The sequence below is a fragment of the Hoplias malabaricus genome, chromosome 17 (assembly GCF_029633855.1).
Source record: "Hoplias malabaricus isolate fHopMal1 chromosome 17, fHopMal1.hap1, whole genome shotgun sequence".
In the NCBI taxonomy this organism is placed as follows: domain Eukaryota; kingdom Metazoa; phylum Chordata; class Actinopteri; order Characiformes; family Erythrinidae; genus Hoplias; species Hoplias malabaricus.
The window spans coordinates 9104087-9110219 of record NC_089816.1 but is presented as its reverse complement, the minus strand read 5'-3'; positions in this window follow the sequence as shown (position 1 = coordinate 9110219).

Sequence of the window (6133 nt, the reverse complement as noted above, 5' to 3'; positions counted from 1 at the left end):
GCCCCTCCTCCACACACACACACACACACACACATAAAACTCAAAAGTGTAGCCTGATGCACTGCATATTCATGTGCTGTTTCGGAGTAATGGAGTTAGATTTAGGCACATAAAAATATTATAATACAGATAATCTTAGACAATAGTATAATAGTTACTTTTTGGAAAAAGTAAACACTGTCTATAATCTAAATAGAAGTGATGACATTTTAATTCTAAGAATTTGTACCTTCGCTAAGGTAGTGTCTCAGTCACACAGCTCCAAGGACCTGGAGGTTGTGGGTTCTAGTCCTGCTCCGGGTGACTGTCCTGGTGAGTTTGGTGTGTTCTCCCTGTGTCCCTCCGGGTGATCCAGTTTCCTCCCACGGTCCAAAAACACATGTTGGTAGGTGGATTCAAAAGTGTGTGTGAGTGTGTGTGTTGCCCTGTGAAGGACTGGCGCCCCATCCAGGGTGTGTTCCCACCTTACACCCAGTGATTCCAGGTAGGCTCTGGACCCACTGCAACCCTGAACAGGATAAGGTTTCAGACAATGAATGAATAATTAATGAATGTACCTTCTCTATAGGTCCATTCAATATGAAACATTGTAAAACTGTTGTTTTCAAAATCGTCCAAATTGAAAGCATAATTAATAAATAATTGTTCCAGCAGTGAGAATATGACAATACATATGGATAAGACAATTTATTTAAAGATTCTTGTACTCAATGGCTGCAAAGTTTAGTTAATGTAATGTCAATGCATTAAATCTTTGAGCAGAAACGCAATCTAATCACAACTAAATACTTGATAGCGTCAGAAATTTCCTTATCACACAGTCCACAGCCCAAACTCGCATTTTTCAGAATATTCACAGCGATTTTCAGCTCTCAAGTCAGCCATTCTCATTAAACCCAAAAACAAACACACCTTGCTCTGTTCTGACCGTTTCACACATAGTGAAGCCTGTCCATTTAGAACAAACTTACATTTACAGTGATCCCTCGTTTTTTCGCGGGGGATGCGTTCCAAGACCACCCGCGAAACTTCCGCGAAGTAGAGGAAAGGTATTTTTTATGTATTTAACGGGTAACCCTCCCTGTTACTGGTAACAACCCACCCTTTGCATTAAACAGTCATTGTATAATGTTTTTCAGCTGGAACTACATGTGATATCCTACCAGTTTCATTAATAGAGTCATTCCTAAGCTGTGATTTAGCGTAAGTACATTTCACTCGGATGAGGACATGAACAACACATGTACTGTACGTAAGAAATACTTGTAAATGATATATATTTGTCACCTACAGGCCTAGTCTAATACATGTAAATAAAAAAGCCCCCTTGAAAAAACCCGCGAAGTAGCGAATCCGCGAAAGATGAACCGCGAAGTAGCGAGGGATCACTGTACCAGTTTTAACACAGAATAAAAATAGTCATTTTAACTTTTGGGCACATTTAGGGACAAATTGCCTACCTTTAGCAAAGGCTGTGTAACCCCAGAATTTCTGGTTAATCTTTATTCACTGACTAATTGACTAATCAAAATGATAATCAACAGATTAGTCGAAAAATAATTATTAGTCACAGGCCTTGTTCTTATTTAAGCGGCATAACAAAATACAAAATGATTTTTATTATATTTACATTAATAGCATTCAGCAGATGCTGTAATCCTCAGAGTGGTTTACAAAAGTGTATTGCCCAATTTAGCCCAAAAATAACAGAGTTCAAAATACCATTCATGCCCAGAAAGAATGTACAGCTGAAATCATGAATTGCTGCTAAAATTAGAAAGAGAACACTCAAGCTCTTCATTCAAAGCAGATGCAATGTTATTATGTATTTTCATTGAAGACTTAGGAATACATACAAATTGCAGAAAAAGAAAGTTTGTAAATCATGACACTACTTAAAAATGACTCCAAAACTGATTACAACCACCCCTCATCTCACACAACCCACCCTGCTCATAAATATTCGCTTTAATAAATTTCACTAGAGAGTGTTATATAGAGAATAAACGATTTGGGTCATTTCCTGCAGTTCTGATTTCAGAGAGCAGGGAGCTGCTTTCATCATGCGGCTTGTGGAGCTGATTTTGCAATGCTGATTTTTAACGGGGTTTATGCATAACAGTATAATGAATGCAATAGCAACTATTAATGAAAGGTAGAAATTTTAATCTTGCAGTGACTCACAAGTCAACGTGAATCATGACATTAACCAGATCTTGATAATGCCCTCATATCTTTTAAGGTTATGGGGGTGAACTCTGGAAATAATTGTAAAAATCTGGTTGAAATTACTTCCTGAAACTCCATTAAATAGAAATACACTTTTAATAACATAAGCTGTTCATGGATTTCACTATTGCTTTGACGTATTGTGTCATTTGTAGTCTGCTTCGAGTTTGGTTCAAAGCTCTGGAGCTGAAGCTGGGGAGTTGTGGCGTTATTAGCTGAACTCACTGGAGTGGAGGCCTGGCTTCAGTCGAATGACGGATGGAACTGGGCCCTGAATCCTGGCCAATGAGGATCTAAGTAGGCAGTAGATCATTACTCAGTCTAGATTAATCTCACAAGAAGGCATCAATCACCTGAGCCACCGTGCATCTCCGTGGCTCACTGCTTTATGGCAGCAGCTGACAGAGAATGATGGCTCTCCTGCGAGATCTCAGCATAATCTCTGGAATAGAAAAGCCGCTGAAACTCAGAGAGGGCTCAGCATCAGGCCTGAGTCATAGCTGTATTAATGCACAGGGTGAACGTGGCTTAAACCCAGAGCGCCCAGGCTGAGAGAAATAATAAATAGAAGAATCAATCAATCGGTCAATTAATCAAACTATATTTAAACTCTGAGTAAACTGAGAATGACTCTCATTTGAAAATTAGCCAAGCAATATACAAAAAACAAGAAGTGATTGATATTAACAAGTACATTTAGCATATTATGAAGTTCTTAACAATTTAGCAGCCACCAAACGGAACATCACTTTATTGAAATGATTTTGTATAAGTACATGACTAGCTTGTAAATAACTAGAGCAAAATGAAAAGAATGAAAAGAATATGGCGCAGCATAATAGTTTCTTGTGAATTCTTCCAGTTTATCTTCTTACAAGATAACATAACCCTGCAAGTTACTGTTAGCTATCCAGGACATTAGCATCTAAGTAGGCAGTAGGGTTAGCACGCTAGCTAGCGAGTGAAGGAGCAGTTTGGTTTGATATTCATTAAAATTAAGTCTGGAATTTAATTATGTTTTCATAACTATTATTGATAACTGATTTCCCTGCTAGCTCTCTAAATAAGTCCCTAATATCTAGCTCAAAGAACTACAGAACACAACTTGGCCAATTACAAGGAAAAAAAACCTAAAGGCAACGTTGTCGATTGTAATCAAAAAGCAATGTATACGAAATTCAGAAGATCACCATTTGCTAGCTCCAGTCTGTTTGTGTGCTGCAAACCAGCTTAATGTGTTTACAAAGCTCCAGTGTCTGTAAAACAGCAAAAAACCCAACTGTCTCAGTATGTTAGATTTTCTCTCTCTCGCTGTCTGCTCAATGTAGAGTCCTCTGGAGTATTTTTAGACATTGAAATGAATGAGAGTATTGTTCAGGACTGCTCCACAGTTGGGTATAGACTTATTTTTGCTGTTTCGGATTAAAGGGAACGTCTATGATTGTAGGCGTAACAAGGTAAAAAAAAAATACTTATATGTTATTGTTGTTAAAATTCCACCAAATCCTGATTTTTATATAAATAACTGTTTTATATTCACTACAGAGCTGTATGTTCGCTCCAGAACTTTAAGTTTATTTGTCTATTTATACAGGTTTGTAATTCACCCAGTCACTTCTGTTCACTGTTCAAACATACATTTATTAAGTTACAGTGTTTTTGCTAATTGTATTCACATACAGAGCTGGTTTATGTAATTTTATGACAAATTCATATTTAATTTTATTGTATTTTCATGTGTAAAATGCTAACTCACTGTACAAACACAAGCACGTTTATACAATTTAAAAAATATTTAGAAAACCTCAGTCTGTGAATTCTTAATTAAGAGGAGGAGGCTGATAATCTGCGTGTATGAAAGAGAGCAGTGTGTATGTTCACTCCAGAACTTTGAGTTTATTTCTCTGTTTATACAGTATTAAAGAACCCGAACCAGCAGTGGCTGTGGTCTGTGTCCTTCCTTCATGCATCACAGATCTCACAGAACATGACGTATTTATGGGTTAACAGGAGTGCGGATGGACAGTTCTGACAGCTTTAAAGTCCAGATGCACACCCGTTACATAGGGAATCGCACCTGTAGGCTTCGCATCTTTTAAAATGGAATGGTATGTTTGAGGGAAAATAACAATGCAGCAGTTAGTGTCTCAGTCACACAGCTGCAGGGACCTGGAGGTTGTGGGTTCAAGCCCCGCTCCCGGTGACTGTCTGTGAGGTGTTTGGTGTGTTCTCCCCGTGTCTGCATGGGTTTCCTCTGGATTCTCCAGTTTCCTCCCACTGTCCAAAAACACACATTGGTAGGTGGATTGTCCATCTGTGCACACTGTTCATTGCAGTGCCGGTCCCCAAGCCTGGATAAATAGGGAGGGTTGTGTCAGGAAGAGCATCCGGTGTTAAAAAACTATACCAGATTGTGTGGATCGCAGTTGATCCACTGTGTTGTCCCCTGACGGGAGGGAGCAGCCAAAAGAAGAAGAAGTTCTTATGTGGCTGAAGTATAACTTGTCTCTAACCTTTATTTAGTGTTTGAATTACCATAGAAACTAGTTTGTAACTCAGGTTGTTAATTTTTGTAGCACTTTTGGGAATATAGTTAGACATCTTATGAACTTCATTAAAAGTGTCTTTTGATTACAATTGTTAACTACGCCTTAAAGGGGGAAATGTCTCCAAACTCAAGAGATGGTTAACTGCTTTACCGAAAGTACTACAAATCTAAACATTTTGAGTTTTTGTGATCATTCAAACAGTGAATAAAAATTTATAGATAATTTAAACTTCTTTTAAGTAGAAACCACAGTTGGTTTTCCACTCAAACACACCGTTCCACCTTAAAAGATGCTTAACTTCTGAATGTAAACAACCAGAGCAAAGTGCGATTACCCAAAATCGTAGACATTCCCTTTAAAGCATATTCTGCTCTCGTTCAGCTTACACAGGCTTACTGCTGAGTTTCACACTGCATTGCACATGACATTTAAAGCTCTTAATGTCTAGATCTGGCATATGTTACTGATCTGCTGAGGTATTATAGTCCATCCAGACCACTTGACTCTGAGACAGGCTTACTGCAAACACCTAAGACTTACATCTCAGTATGTGGATGATCATTTTCATAAATAGCGCTTTAGCTGTAAAATAAAATAAATAATAATAACAATTATTATTATTATTATTATTATTAAAAATACATGCCTGAGATAATTACATTTAAAATGTATTTCTATTTTTGTAATTATTGTCAAAAAAACAGCATGGTTGGTCAGAGCATATTAGATCATAATGTAGCAGTAGTTTCAGCTGTGTGTGCTTGTGTGTGGGAATGTGCTTGTAGATGTCAATAGGTTGGGACTTTAGGGATAGGTTGGGTGATACGATCAGGAGGTTACTGTGATAGTTTCATCTGTTGCTCATATCACATGACCTCATTCTAAGGTCGTTTTCAATTTGGAGATTTTATTTCTGCACTCAGCTCTGCACCTGTGAAGGATTTTCTTTCCCTTTGCCTCAGTATTGTACTTCACCTCGACCAGCTGATAGCAACCGAGTGTAACAGTTGTCTCTTGAGCCATTCCACAGCTGCTCTACTGAGTAAGGCTTAAAGTAAATGAGAGAGCACTGAAAAAAACCCTCTCCCACGCTGCTGTTCCAAACAATAATCCAGAGGGGGGTCCGTGTTTCCTCAGGCCATGAGTGCACATACATGGAGGCATCATAAAAAAGGTCTATAACGGAAAAAACGAAATCAGACCAAAATGCTTTTTCTCTGACATAATGTTGCAGATGTTCATTTAATACACACTAAGTGAACTTTGCCATAACCCTTTAAGGGCTAAACTCCTCCTGTCTATTTAGAGCACCTTGGGCCCAATTATATTAGTCAGTCTGAGCCTAACCTCGCAGC